Source organism: Mauremys mutica, chromosome 1 (assembly GCF_020497125.1).
Source record: "Mauremys mutica isolate MM-2020 ecotype Southern chromosome 1, ASM2049712v1, whole genome shotgun sequence".
In the NCBI taxonomy this organism is placed as follows: Eukaryota; Metazoa; Chordata; order Testudines; family Geoemydidae; genus Mauremys; species Mauremys mutica.
Window position 1 is genome coordinate 320,419,288 of NC_059072.1, and position 16,230 is coordinate 320,435,517.

The 16,230-nt window shown below is 41.6% G+C and overlaps 1 protein-coding gene across 5 annotated transcripts in view; it reads right to left on the reverse strand.

Annotated features, from left to right (window-relative positions):
- Nucleotides 1-16,230, reverse strand: part of WASF3 (WASP family member 3) — a 146,836-nt gene that overhangs the window by 81,628 nt on the left and 48,978 nt on the right. The window lies entirely within an intron of this gene.

Genomic DNA, 16,230 nt, shown 5'->3' on the forward strand with positions numbered 1-16,230 from the left:
CATACAAAGGCATACACTGTGCTTTGAGATTGCATTATATGTTACTTCTTTCACAACAAAATTTTAAGTAGCATGTAAACAGCCATACATAAGTATGTTAGGATGACTGCACATAAGTTCTCTATTCTTTCTCATTTTATTTTCATTATCAGAGAAATGGCAAAGATACTTTTCTGTGCATTCTTTAATAGCATATTCAAAAAATTTGATTCAATATTCTGTGATTTTCTTTTCAGTCACAGAATCAACAACATTAAGTAGGAACATGTTTTTCCATACGTGGATTCTAATAGCAATTATCAGGTCATTTCAACCAATCATCTTGCATTAAACATCAATGTTGATTCTTCTAGTTTCTCTCTATCTGGATGAGTATATCCAGGGCTAAGCACATCAATCATTGCTATATATTCCTCATTCATACTATACATTCATGTCTTTGAATTTCAGTTCTCTTTGAAACTTCTGGGGCATGAAAGAAATTTATTACTTCCTCCAAATGGAGATATTGCTACAGAGCTAATGGAAGGATAAGAATAGGGACTTAAATTATAATTGTGGCTAAATTTCATATATGACAATAGCATCCAGACTGTGTCTACTGCATGATCAAACTCATCAATATTCTGATGTTCCTCTTCAACAGGCTAAGACTAATTCAATGGCACACTTTACCCTGAAAAATCCAAAGGCATCCATATTTTCTGAACTTTTTCAGATGACTACAAATCTTCTTGCTTGATACTTAAGATAGAATGTTTACATCTTACATAAGAAATATTGGTTTTAATTACTTCACTACTTGTTTTCTATTGCTTAAACTAGAGACAAATTAAATTGGATACATTCGTGTACTGATGTTGGTAATCACCCAAAGGGAGGACTGATCACCAAATTTCACATTTACTACAGTTAGAATGAGAAATTACCACCCGGTGAATTCAACAAATAAAGACTTAAAAACGAGATGAACTAATCAGCATTTTATAGAACCATGTTATCAGATGCCCTGTCTGCATTCCAGAAGCTTCTAGAATCTAGAAAACTAAGTCCTCACTAACATTTAGCAACTTTGCCCACTCCTATACAACATCTGACAGTTAACATGCCTCTTTTTCTGATCTCTTATGACTCCACCCATTTCCCTTCCCTCCTATTTTCTTTTCTCTATAATTTTCTTATTATACAGAAGAGCCAAAACAGGAACAACAAGAACCTTGTTCTTTTCACTTCCTTTTTAACAATCACAGATTGAATTTAAAGCCTGTTTCTATTATCAAAGATTTTTACTCACACTCTAAAAACAAACACTATATAGATTGTGTGTGTGTGTGTTTGTTTTCATTCTTTTCAGATAAGTATACTGCAGAATGACAAATTCAAACTCCAGAAACAAGATCACTGAGATGAAGTATTTGGTTTTGAGTGTTGTCACGTGGGGATGTTTGGAGGAGTTCTTATTAAACAAACAGTGCACTTACTATTCACCCCAAGAGTGTGAACATGTTTATCTTAGGGCTTTCAATTAATCGCAGTTAACTCATGCGATTAACTGGAAAAAAATTAATCACAATTAATCGCAGTTTTAATTGCGCTGTTAAACAATAGAATACCAATTGAAATGTATTAAATATTTTGGAGGTTTTTCTACATTTTCATATATATTGTATTCTGTGTTGTAATTGAAATCAAAGTATATATTATTTTATATTACAAATATTTGCACCATAAAAACGATAAAAGAAATAGTATTTTTCAATTCACCTCAGACAAGTAGTGTAGTGCAATCTCTGTCCTGAAAGTGCAACTTACAAATGAAAGTATTTTTTTTGTTACATAACTGCACTCTAAAACAAAATAATGTAAAAACTTCCGAGCCTACAACTCCACTCAGTCCTACTTCTTGTTCAGTCAATCGCTAAGACAAACAAGTTTGTTTACATTTACAGGAGATAATGCTGCCCACTGAAAGTGAGAACAGGCATTTGCATGTCACTTTTGTAGCCGGCATTGCAAGGTATTTACGTGCCAGATATGCTAAACATTTGTATGCCCCTTCATGTGTCAGCTACCATTCCATAGGACACGCTTCCATGCTGATGACACTTATTAAAAAAAGAATGTATTAAATTTGTGACTGAACTCCGTGGGAGACAATTGTATGTCCCTGCTCTGTTTTACCTGCATTCTGCCACATATTTCATGTTATAGCAGTCTCAGATGATGACCCAGCACACAAAACGCAAAGAAGGTACCTGTGACGGGTTGGATCACAGAAACCTCCCTGGGAACTGCCAACTGATGTGCCAAGTCTACTACTGCCCCTGCTTTCCCTGCCAGCTCAGGACTCCAGCATCCTGTCTTGCTGAGCCAGACACACCTGTCTGCTCCAACACAGACCAAGCGTCTGAACCACGTGCCCCAAAGCTGCAGAGTTAACTGAAAGCGACTTACAGAAGTGTTCCTGTCTTTAACACTCAGATACTCAACTCCCAATGGGGTCCAAACCCCAAATAAATCCATTTTACCCTGTATAAAACTTATACAGGGTAAACTCATAAATTGTTCACCCTCTATAACACTGATAGAGAGATATGCACAGCTGTTTCCCCCCTCCCCCGGTATTAATGCATACTCTGGGTTAATAAGTAAAAAGTGATTTTATTAAATACAGAAAGTAGGATTTAAGTGGTTTCAAGTAGTAACAGACAGAAGAAAGTGAATTACCAAGTAAAAAAATAAAACACGCAAATTTAAGTCTAATACAGTAATAAGTCTGAATACAGATAAAATCTCACCCTCAGAGATGTTTCAATAAGCTTTTTTCACAGACTGGACACCTTCCTAGTCTGGGCACAATCCTTTCCCCTTGTTCCAGCTCAGGAGGTAGCTAGGGGATTCCTCATGATGGCTGCCCCTCTTTGTTCTTTTCCGCCCATTTATATATCTTTTGCATAAGGCGGGTGTCCTTTGTCCCTCTGGGTTCCCACCCCTCCTTCTCAATGGAAAAGCATCATATTAAAGATGGATCCCAGTTCAGGTGACATGATCACATGTCACTGTAAGACTTCATTACTCACTTGCCAGCACACACATATACAGGAAGACTTACCAGAAAATCAGAGCCATCTACAGACAATTGTCCTGGTTAATGGGAATCATCAAGATTCCAAACCACCATTAATGGCCCACACTTTGCATAATTACAATAGGCCCTCAAAGTTATATTTCATATTTCTAGTTTCAGATACAAGAGAGTGATACATTTATACAAATAGGATGACTACATTCAGTAGACTATAAGCTTTGTAATGATACCTTACAAGAGACCTTTTGCATGAAGCATATTTCAGTTACATTATATTCAAACTCATTAGCATACTTTCATAGAGTGCAATGTCACAGTACCAATGTGCGATTTCTAAAGATACCTGCAGCACTCGACCCAAGGCTTAAGAATCTGAAGTGCCTTCCAAAATAAGAGAGGGACGAGGTGTGGAGCATACTTTCAAACAGCATACTCTTCAAAGAGCAACACTCCGATGAGGAAACTACAGAACCCGTACCACCAAAAAAGAAAAATCAACCTTCTGCTGGTAGCATCTGACTTAAGATAATGAAAATGAACATGTGTTGGTCTGCTCTGTTTTGGATTGTTATCGAGCAGAACCCGTCATCAGCACGTCCCCTGGAATGGTGGCTGGAACATGAAAGTGTTATGCTTATACAAAGCACACGAGATTTTTTTTTTATAGGGAAGAAGGCAACATGCCACATTTATTGAGAATACAGCAGTTAGCATATGCTTTTTAGTTACATATACACACACAATGCACACTGTTCCACCAGTCAATGTTATAGTTACCAGTCCGGATCAACCTAGTGGCCAGCTAGGCTGATCATCGGTAGGGAGGAGCCGGGTTTCGTCGGTCGTGACACGATGCTTAGGGGAAGTCTTGGCAGGACGAACCCAAAGTTTCATGGCAAGGCAGCCTGTTTATATAGTGATTTTTTTTAATTGGGACCAATGAGTTTTGCTTTGTTTTCGACAAGTGCTTTTTTTTTTAAATATTTTTATTACCGCTATTTTGTTTTTATTGGTAGGTGCTTGCTTTATTTTTAGAGTTGTTAATATTGCCCTTTTTTGACATTTCAATAGGAGCATGTTGCAGCCTCCTGGCGCCCTTGCATCTGTCTTTGGTTCCTTCCTTGTACATTTGGTTCAGCGATGGCTTTTACACTTATTTTTTAAACACATATTTCTTATTTACACATAAAACAGAATTAATTTACACAGAACAGTTTGAACAGGAACATCAAATTTCAATGCAAAAGAAAAACAATTATTGCATTATTTTACTTATTTTAAAATGCTAAGCCTACAAAAAATTGGTGACCCTCAAAGGTTTGTTACTGCCTTGAAATCAGTCCAGACAGATTCTGGCAGATGTATTTTTACCAATGGCCCATTAGGCCATTCCTTTCTGTTATTTAAAAGGGATGGCTGGCAAGATATGATCAAATCATACACTAATACATTAAATACATGCTACATTATTTTTTTATTTTTAATTTTAAATTATATTAATACAAACATAAAATTTTATTACTACATGTCTCCCTTTTGACCCCTCAAGAACAATTCTTGAGTGGGTCATATTTTATACAATTGTTTCATAGCAATACACTGAGAGACAATTTGAGCTTGTGGTTGTAATGTAACAAACTTTTTTTTTGTTTAACAGCTCATACAACACATTTCCAGCAGGCAAACACGGGACAATATTAACATAACTAGTAATGGATGAAACAAAATAGACAATGTGCCCTTAGAGGTTGGGAACCAGCCTGTAAAAACACTGTACCAATGATATGCTGTCAGTTCTTTTTTAGACTTAGCAATTTTTAGCATGTTTCCATTGGCATGTAATATTTGAATGACACGCTTCCTTATATTTTGTTGTGTTGTAAAAACTGAGTTACCTTTTTTAGTTTATTTTATACATATGTTCCCAGTGATGTGTTTTTGCTGCATGGTTCTGTGGTGACAGGTAGGGACAAGCACACCCATTTTTGAGGGCTCCATTTTGTACACCCTTGGGTATTTAATAATATATATATTTTTTAAGTTTACTGACCTATAACCAGGGTAGCTAAAAGGATTCCATGGTTAATTTTGGGAGCGGGCTCACTTTTTATATTTTTGTTTTTACAGACTGATGGCAAGCAATTTTAACAATAATTTTACCTAATAACACATCGGGCTTTACCATGCTGGAAATATATTGCATTTATTTATATCTGTACGTGTTAAACAAGGACCTTTAAAATATGCGCTAATACCCAAACATTCCCAGATATTACCCAAAACATTTTGTGTTCAAGTGATACTAAACTAAGAATTTGCATTTTAGTACATTTCATGGCCAAGGCAGTTTTATTTTTTATTTTTGTTTGTTGTTTGTACAGCAACCAGGAGGTGGTGCTTAGCCACCACCACATATTTTACATTGCTTTTAGGTTACCAGACCTACTTGTACCAAATCAACAGTATTATTTGCCTGCTTGTGAATGAGACTATTTTGCAGTTGTGACAAGAAACTTTACTTATTTTTAGTTATCTTCAGGTCTATGGTAATTATAATTTTTGCTTTAAAGCCAACTTTTTTTAATATGGTGTCTACCACATTTTGTTTTGCTTGGTTATTGGAGTGTTGATATGTTTTTATTTAGGCCATTATAATAGGAAGGGAGTAGGGTTAACATTTGGGTTCTAATTTAGACATGTTAAACTGAGTCCAATACATACTAATTTTTATTTTTACTAATAGTGGATTTAACAAGACTTTTACTGGATTACCCTAAGTTACAAACAACTTCGTTTTTTTTATTTTAATTGGGGTACCTTTTTTGAATGCATAGTTTTTGGCCCAGGTTTTGGTGCATATGTTCTGGAACCACAGGTTCAATTCACTATGGGGTATTGGACAGTATCCCACAATAACAGTTAGTACTGTTCCTGTCTTAACAGGCTCATTCCACTGATATGTTAATTGTGGGTAGCTGGAACTCCAGGTGGTATTCCCATAGGGACCCTCTAGTTTAACCCCTATTCCCCAGTGGTTTGGTATTTTTGTGGTGTATATAAGGTGAACCTTAAGTCCCCCCCTGTTTTTTTTTAGGCATACATATTGGTATTTTTTAAGGGTTTTAAGAGTTGGTTAGTATTTTTATTATACCATTCCTTGAGGATCACTGGAAGGAATCCATGATTGGTTGGTGGGGAGTGAATTATTTTTTAAATATTGGCTTATAAGGAGGGGTGCATTTTCTCCCATTATTGCTCTAATTATCCGGGTTAATCTAAATTATCTAAATTAATCTTTATTGCATTTGGCACGTAAATATCTTGCAACGCCAGCTACAACAGTGCCATGAGAATGCCTGTTCTCACTTTCAGGTGACATTGTAAACAAGCAGGCAGCATTATCTCCTGCAAATGTACACAAACTTGTTTGTCTGAGTGATTGTCCTAAGAAGAAGTAGGACTGAATGGACTTGCAGGCTCTAAAATTTTATATTGTTTTATTTTTTAATGCAGTGTTTTTTGTACATAATTCTACATTTGTAAGTTCAACTTCCATGATAAAGAGACTGCACTACTTGTATCAGGTAAGTTGAAAAATACTATTTATTTTGTTTTTTTACAGTGCAAATACTTTTAATCAAAATATAAAGTGAGCACTGTAAACGTATTCTGTATTGTAATTGAAATCAATATATTTGAAAATGTAGAAAACATCCAAAAATATTTAAATAAATGGTATTCTATTATTGTTTAACAGTGTGATTAATCACAATTTATATTTTCAATCGCTTGCCAGCCCTAGTTTATCTATGCAGTAAACTATAGGATATTCACAGGCTTCAGATTAAGCAACTTCCTGGAAAGAGAGTCTCAATCCAATATCAACGCATCTCTCTGAGTTATTAATAATAATGAATTATTGTGCCTACTTAAGAGGTATGGCAGCCTTCACTGTGAAGACAAAGACTGTAGTTCCAACCAGCTGAACAGTAACTTTAGGACAAGCTGCATAGTCAGCTTTATCTTATAAATACACCAACTAACAAACTAAAAGAAAAAAGAGGAACTTGTGGCTTAAATGTTAACAATGTACAAAAGTCAGATGGCTGGAACTATGAATATTTTTACAATATATGTTTTAAGTTTACACTTTTTTGTGTCTGCAGCTTTAAAAGGGAATAGGAATTAATCACTTGGATGTTACAAGCATTTTAATATTACCAGAAATTCAGTAGAAGAAAGCAGTTTTTAATTCGCTTAAAACTAATTTATCTTTGCCAGAAAGAATTTTAAACCCTTGAATTGTATTCCTTTTCCCAGCCCAACTCCATACTGTTTAATCTTAACTTGTGCAAAACCATGAGGAGTTTGCTTCAGTATCTTCTTTTGGATTGGACCAAAACATTTTCTTGATAGTGATTTCATACTAAAAGTTTTGCCCAGAAGAGCTGTCCTATAAACCCACTCCATCAACATGAATACATGGACAGACAGGTCTTTAGAAAACTAACCGTAAATGAATTCTGATAACGAGGTAACAATGAATCTGACAACTGACAGCTCCAGGAGAGCTGGCTGTAATTTAAAGAATCCTTATTGAGGTTGCAGGAACAAACCATCCCGATGTGTAGAAAGAATAGTAAATATGGCAGGCGACCAGCTTGGCTTAACAGTCAAATCCTTGCTGATCTTAAACACAAAAAAGAAGCTTACAAGAAGTGGAAGATTAGACAAATGACCAGGGAGGAGTATAAAAATATTGCTCAGGTATGCAGGAGTGAAATCAGGAAGGCCAAATCACACTTGGAGTAGCAACTAGCAAGAGATGTTAAGAGTAACAAGAAGGGTTTTGTTGGGAATAGAATGTGAAATGCTGAGATTGTTTAGGCTTCTGGGACGAGCCGATAATGCTGGAAATTGTGTATAAAGGGCTGACCTTGGGCGCGCTCTCATCGGCCAGCTAACTGTAAATAGGATGATAAGTCAAACAGGTGTGTAGGATGTTAATTAGGATGGGGTTACAGCTGCGGCTGTGTATATTTAATTAACCAATTAGCAACTGTCTGATTGCTGGCCATAATGGGATATAAGAGCATGTTGAAAATGAATAAAGAACTCTCTGCTTATGATCACATGGGTTGTCAGACTCTGTCCCTGCTCCTCTGCGATGCAACAAATGGTGACCCCGACGTGATTGAATGAGGACAGTGTTGGTGGCCTGAACTGAAAGGAGGAAAAGGAGGCGCACCTGAGTCTCAGTGTCGAGCGGCTAGGAGCCGCAGGGCGTCCGAAAAGAGGGGCGCACCTGAGCTCAGTGTCGAGCGGCGGCCGCAGGGCGTCCGAAAAGAAGGGCGCACCTGAGTTCAGTGTCGAGCGGCTAGGAGCCGCAGGGCGTCCGAAAAGAGGGGCGCACCTGAGCTCAGTGTCGAGCGGCAAGCCGCAGGGCGTCTGAAAAGGGAGGCACACCCCAGCCCAGAGGTGAGCAGCTAACATGGGAACCGCTGCATCAGCGGAAGAAAGGACGGTGCATGAATATTTGATGCGCATCGCGGAGCGGCAGGGAGAGAAGCTCCCCTCTGATAAGTTATCCCGTCTGCTGCGGTGGGGACGGAGAAGGGGACTTTCTGTTCAACCAAGTACAATTTTTGATAAAACTGTTTGGGAGCGGCTAGGCTCCGAGCTTTGGAAGTCGGTGGCTCGGGGCGATAAGGAGGCCTTCTCCCTGAGTCCAGTATGGAATAAGGCGAAGGAGATAGTAGAAACTCTCGCGGCCGAGGCAGGAGTGCAGGCGGCCCTTTCTGAGCTTTGCCGCCCAACGCCCGGAATGCCTTCTGTGTTGCCGGTTGGAGCCAGAGAGTTTTTCGGTGGTGAGGACACGGTGATACCTTTGGCTTCCAACCCCTACCCTATGGATGATGTTGCCCCTGCTACGGCCCCACTACCCTCCAATGTGGCTATCGGCCCCGACATGATTGATCCTGCTACGGTCCCGTTACCCCCCGATACGCCCGAGCCTATGGAGACAGCCTTGCCGTATGCACCCCCTCCAAAGCCATGCCGTGTCCACGGGGCCTGGGGGTGCCTCGATTGCGGGGGGACAGAGGAGGCTCGGGTGGAACGTGTGCCATCAAACCCATATCCCGATTTGACTACGTTTACTCAGTTTACTCAGTTTGATGCCTTCTATAAGGAGATGGAGCGCCAGGGTCGACAGCTGCAGCATATGTGTGATAAGTTGGACCAATTGGAAAGTTTTCCACCTGGATCATCGCGGTCGCATCTTCACAAGTGCTTTCATTCAACTCGCCCCCCCGCCCCGCCTGGCCCCGGGGACCCTCCAACTGGAGACCCTCCGGATCCGGTACAGCGCTGGCATGGGGTTTTAAGAGAAGCCATCCTTGAAGGTCTAACACCCGAGGCCTTTCCGGTGATTACGCCAGACCCTCAACACCCTAATCATAGACGGTGGGCCCCTTTGGACTGGAAGTTGATCCGTGAGGCACAGAAATCGATCATGGCTTATGGACTAGATAATCCGTATGTACAGTCTATCATTGAACAGGTATTTGTTGGCCAAGCAATGTGTCCGTACGATGCGATTAAGCTAGCTGATATGCTTCTTACACCTACACAGAAACTGTTGTGGAAAGATGATTGGGCTAAGAGAGTTGACTTGGCTCTTGTCCGCAATTTGGATTTACCGGATGATGATCCTCGGCGCCTGGCCACTGCTGATATGTTTTTGGGAGCCGGTCGCTTTGTTGACCCGCACTTGCAAGCTCGCCTTGAGCCCCGGATCCTGCAGCAATCACAGGAACTAGCTTTGGCTGCCTTTAAAGCGGTGCCCCAGATGGGAAAGCCGGTCCCTCCCTATGCTAAAATTACACAAGGCCCATCGGAACCGTATTCCACCTTTTTGGATCGCCTTCGAGAGGCTATTGATAGATCTCCTAATCTGATGCCAGAGGCCAGAACTGCAGTTGGACTTGATCTTGCAACCCAGAATGCAAATCCCACTTGCCGCCGTATATTAGCCCCTTGCCCAAGACTGCGACCCTGATGGAAATGATTGAGGCATGTGGTAGGGCCGCTATGCTTGAGGAGACGGATAAGGCAGCGATTCATGCTAAGGCACAGGCCTCTGCACTGGCCGTGGCGTTACAACCCCTGCTCGGGCGACAGCGGGGGGCTAGAAGACCGACCCGGCCAGCCGGCCCCTGTTTTGGTTGTGGAAAACCCGGGCATTTCCGGCGGGACTGCCCTATGCAAAATGGGCAGCAGGCCTCTGATGTGTCACCTGAAGCTGCAACTGGCGCTTGCACACGATGTGATAAGTTTGGACATCGCGCCGCCGACTGTTGGGCGCGTTACACGAAGGATGGAACACCGCTGCCGGGAAACGGATCACGGAGCGCCCCTCGGAGGAGCGCGACGACACAAGTGCCTCCACCCGCCAACCCGGCTGCCTGGAACACCTCACCGGAGCAACCCGTGGCAGTGCCGGAGTGGACTTGGCCACAGCGACAGATGTAGTTTTAGACACTGACGAGGTTCAAGTTCTTCCTTCCAACACCGATGGTCCATTAGGATTTGGACTGAGTGCCCTTTTGATTGGCCGTTCGTCGACATCGAAACAAGGTATTTTTGTTTTGCCTGGCCTTATTGATGCCGACTATACGGGGAATATTGGGATAATGGTACGTGCCCTCTGTCCCCCTGTGACTATAACTGCTGGTACACGTCTTGCTCAGTTAATACCTTTCAAGGGATGTGTGCCCCGATCGACCCCAATTGACCGCGGGTCTCGAGGGTTTGGATCCACTGGCCCTCCCCAAACTGCCCTTGCTATGGACATCACTTTGCGCAAGCCCACCCGAACTGCTCGGCTTCAGGGATCCGATGGGCGGCAAATCACTCAGGAAGCTTTTATTGGGGATGCAATGCAGAGTGGGGTAACTGAGGCACCTGGGACGACAGAGGTAGAAGATACTGTGTTTACCTTGGAATCAGAGCACACTGAAGCGGTTGCAGCTGAGGCCCCCATGCAGAATGATGTAGGAGATGCGCCATCTAACCTAGTATCAGAATGCCCAGGGGCAGTTGTAAATGGGGCCCCTCTACAGAGCGACATGTGTCCTCAAGAACTGCCTGTGTGTGGAAAGGGAGACGAAGAGGAGCAAGGGAATTTAGCTGTGCAGCTGGCAGATACTGGCTCACCCATTTTTAGTATTGAAAGCTCTGGGGCTCAAAAAACATTTGTGCCTGTTACAGCTGCAGCAATTGAAGAACAAATCATTGCAGAAACTGTAACATCTATGGAAACCTCAGCTGAAACTTTAAAGCCTTTAGAAGCAGTGCCTGGAAAATTATTTCCTGAACTAGTCCAAGATATTACCACTGCTCATTCGGGATTTGAGGCTGCAAGCAGTAGCAGTGAAGCAATTGCAACTGTGTTAGTATCAGAGATGTCTGCTGCAGTGGTGGATGGAATGTCTGAAAGAGCCACACGATGTACACAACCTGGGCCCCTGGAGGAAAGTTGCTTGTTTGCTATGCCAGGATTCTTTTTGTTTGATCCTCCCTGAATGATTTAATTGATTGAGATAATTTTTGCTTTGCCTGAATGTATAGGATGATGTCCTGATAATTTCCCCCGTAGAACTTGAACCACGATGGTGGTGGAACAGGAGAAAAAACACTCACATCATTGATATTGCCAGTGTCTAGAAATTCCTGACTAAAAAGACATTGAGAACTGACCCTGGTAAAGAAGCAAAGAATTGCACACTGGCAGGAAAAAATTTGGGACTCCTGCTAAAAACTGTGGTATTGATTGGATTTTGGGGTTTATTTTGCAGGCTGCGCCCTGTGTTGTGGAATTTTTTTTTTTTAGCATGTATTGCCCTCCCTAATTGGATTGTAAATGATATTACCCCTCCCCATTACTAACCCCTGTTTTTTAGAGCCTATTTGTTTTTTGTTTTTAAAGTTTGAGAAAATTCGGCCTAAAGGTTTGTTGAGTATTCTTAAAGCGGGGAGTTGTAGGCATAAATCTAGGAAATTTGGGAGAATGGCTTTGAATTTATGTGACCCAAAATACCTTTATGTAAAGTGCTTTGGATCGGGCCCAGGCAGGCACGCAATAGATAGAGAACTTGAAGAGGAAAAAAGGATCGGGCCCAGGCGGCGGGCAACAGACAACAAGCTTGGAATACTGGTTGATAACCTTGAGGGTGTAGTTGATAGAAAAGGTAATTAACTACTAGCGAGTAATGTTAGGCAGAGTACAAAGTTAACTCTGTGGTTGCTGGAGGGAATAGCAGTTGAATTTTGTAAAGATGCTAAAGAGAAAAGTTTTTGGTATTTTTGAAATGTTTGTAAATAAATTTAGGCAAAGAATTTAGTTTGCAATTGTTTGGTTATAAATAATTTTGTTGCATTAGTTGAAGATTGTATATTGTGCTATGTAATTGTAATTGTATTAGGCTAAGGGTATATAAGTGGTGATTTTTTTTTTTTGGGTTTAAAAGTAGAAGTTAATAGTAAGAACCCTTAAGCTGTGAATAGCTTTGAATTTAGAAGTAAGTCAGGATGCAATTGTATTACTGTAAATGATTTAATTGATGATGTAATTTTTCTTTTTTGCCTGATGGTACTAAGGGTATTTGTATATTGTATGTAATGATTGATTGCCCAGTAGGGGTAGTTTTGTTTTGTTTTTTAGATATTAAGAAAATTGGTGTTAGCTGCATAGCATTTTATGTACCATGCATTTATTTACAGAGTTAAATTTATGTTATGTGTTTTTTGTTTTGTTTTGTGGTGTTTGTTTGTTTTTTTTGTTTTTTTTGTTTTTCTCTCTGGCCAGAATTGTTTTTTGTGTTTTATGTGGTTTATGTTGTGTTTTTTCTAGGACCCCCCCTCCCTCAGTGTCAGTTTGATCGCCTGACATTTGAGGGATGATTTGGTAATAGAAGTTTGCCACAAGTTGGTGTGCTATTGAGTAGGGGGGAATCCTGTAGAATTTACACCATTTATTTGTTGTGCTTTGTTTTTGTTTGGTGTTGTTGGGGTTATGTTAAGAATTGCATGGTTATATAGGTTGGCTTTATAAAGTTTTAATTTTGGTTTGTGATAGATTGTGGTGTTATGTTGTTATAAGTTGGAAATGTTTTGCTAATGTTTTTATCCCTTTTTTTTTTCCCCTCCTTTTTGATTTTGGGTGGAGGGGGGAAGTGTTGGGAATAGAATGTGAAATGCTGAGATTGTTTAGGCTTCTGGGACGAGCCGATAATGCTGGAAATTGTGTATAAAGGGCTGACCTTGGGCGCGCTCTCATCGGCCAGCTAACTGTAAATAGGATGATAAGTCAAACAGGTGTGTAGGATGTTAATTAGGATGGGGTTACAGCTGTGGCTGTGTATATTTAATTAACCAATTAGCAACTGTCTGATTGCTGGCCATAATGGGATATAAGAGCATGTTGAAAATGAATAAAGAACTCTCTGCTTATGATCACATGGGTTGTCAGACTCTGTCCCTGCTCCTCTGCGATGCAACAGGGTTTCATCAGGTATGTTAGCAACAAGAAGCAAGTCAAGGAAAGTGTGGTCCCCTTACTGAATAAGGGAGGCAACCTAGTGACAGAGGATGTGGAAAAAGCTAATGTACTCAATGCTTTTTTTGCCTCTGTATTCACAAACAAGGTCAGCTCCCAGACTACTGCACTGGGCAACACAATATGGGGAGGAGGTGACTAGCCCTCTGTGGAGAAAGAAGTGGTTTGGAACTATTTAGAAAAGCTGGACACACAAGTCCATGGAACCGGATGCACTGCATCCGAGGGTGCTAAAGGAGTTGGCGGATGTGAGTGCAGAGCCATTGGCCATTATCTTTGAAAACCCATGGCAATTAGGGGAGGTCCCGGATGACTGGAAAAAGGCTAATGTAATGCCCATCTTTAAAAAAGGGAAGGAGGAGGATCCAGGGAACTACAGGTCAGTCAGCCTCACTTCAGTCCCTGGAAAAATTATGGAACAGGTCCTCAAGGAATCAATTCTGATGCACTTGGAGGAGAGGAAAGTGATCAGGAAAAAGTCAGCATGGATTCACCAAGTGCAAGTCACGCCCGACTAACCTAACTGCCTTCTATGATGAGATAACTGGCTCTGAGGATGAGGGAAAGCAGTGGATGTGTTATTCCTTGACTTTAGCAAAGCTTTTGATACGGTCTCTCACAGTATTCTTGCCGGCAAGTTAAAGAAGCATGGGCTGCATGAATGGACATAAGGTCGATAGAAAGCTAGCTAGATCGTCAGGCTCAACGGGTAGTGATCAATGGCTCCATGTCTAGCTGGCAGCCGGTATCAAGCAGAGTGCCCCAAGGATCGGTCCTGGAGCTGGTTTTGTTCAATGTCTTCATTTGGAGTACTGAGGCCTCATTTGGAGTACTGTGTCCAGTTTTGGGCCCCACACTACAAGAAGGATGTGGATAAATTGGAGAGAGTCCAGCGGAGGGCAACAAAAATAATTAGGGTGCTGGAGCACATGACTTATGAGGAGAGGCTGAGGGAACTGAGATTGTTTAGCCTGCAGAAGAGAAGAATGAGGGGGGATTTGATAGCTGCTTTCAACTACCTGAAAGGGGGTTCCAAAGAGGATGGATCTAGACTGTTCTCAGTGGTAGAAGATGACAGAACAAGGAGTAATGGTCTCAAGTTGCAGAGAGGGAGGTTTAGGTTGGACATTAGGAAAAACTTTTTCACTAGTAGGGTGGTGAAGAACTGAAATGGGTTACCTAGGGAGGTGGTAGAATCTCCTTCCTTAGAGGTTTTTAAGGTCAGGCTTGACAAAGCCCTGGCTGGGATGATTTAGTTGGGTTTGGTCCTGCTTTGAGCAGGGGGTTGGACTAGATGACCTCCTGAGGTCCCTTCCAACCCTGAGATTCTATGATTCTAACGATCTGGAGGATGGTGTGGACTGCACCCTCAGCATGTTTGCAGATGACACTAAACTGGGAGGAGTGGTAGATACGCTGGAGGGTAGGGATAGCAAACAGAGGGACCTAGACAAATTAGAGGATTGGGCCAAAAGAAACCTGATGAGGTTCAACAAGGACAAGTGCAGAGTCCTGCACTTAGGACGGAAGAATCCCATGCACTGCTACGACTAGGGACCGAATGGCAAGGAAGCAGTTCTGCAGAAAAGGTCCTAGGGGTTACAGTGGACAAGAAGCTGGATGTGTGTCAGTGTGCCCTTGTTGCCAAGGCTAATGGCATTTTGGGCTGTGTAAGAAGGGGATTGCCAGCAGATCAAGGGACGTGATCACTCCCCTCTATTCGACATTGGTGAGGCCTCATCTAGAGTACTGTGTCCAGTTTTGGGCCCCACACTACAAGAAGGATGTGGATAAATTGGAGAGAGTCCAGCGGAGGGCAACAAAAATGATTAGGGGGCTGGAGCACATGACTTATGAGGAGAGGCTGAGGGAACTAGGATTGTTTAGTCTGCAGAAGAGAAGAATGAGGGGGGATTTGATAGCTGCTTTCAACTACCTGAAAGGAGGTTCCAAAGAGGATGGATCTAGACTGTTCTCAGTGGTAGAAGATGACAGAACAAGGAGTAATGGTCTCAAGTTGCAGAGAGGGAGGTTTAGGTTGGACATTAGGAAAAACTTTTTCACTAGGAGGGTGATGAAGCACTGGAATGGTTACCTAGGGAGGTGGTGGAATCGCCTTCCTTAGAGGTTTTTAAGGTCAGGCTTGATGAAGCCCTGGCTGGGACGATTTAGTTGGGGATTGGTCCTGCTTTGAGCAGGGAGCTGAACCGCCTGAGGTCCCTTCCAACCCTGATGTTCTATGATTCTATGAACTCTGCTGAAAAGAAAAATGAAAAACTAAAGTAACACCATAAGTCCTAGAGCAGGGGTGAGGCAACCTATGGCACGTGTGCCGAAACCGGCATGCGAGCTGATTTTCAGTGGCACTCACACTACCCGGGTCCTGGCCGCCAGTCCGGGGGGGCTTTACATTTGAATTTAATTTTAAATGAAGCTTCTTACACATTTTAAAAACCTTATTTACTTTACATACAACAATACTTTAGTTATAGATTATAGATTTATAGAAAGAGACCTTCTAAAA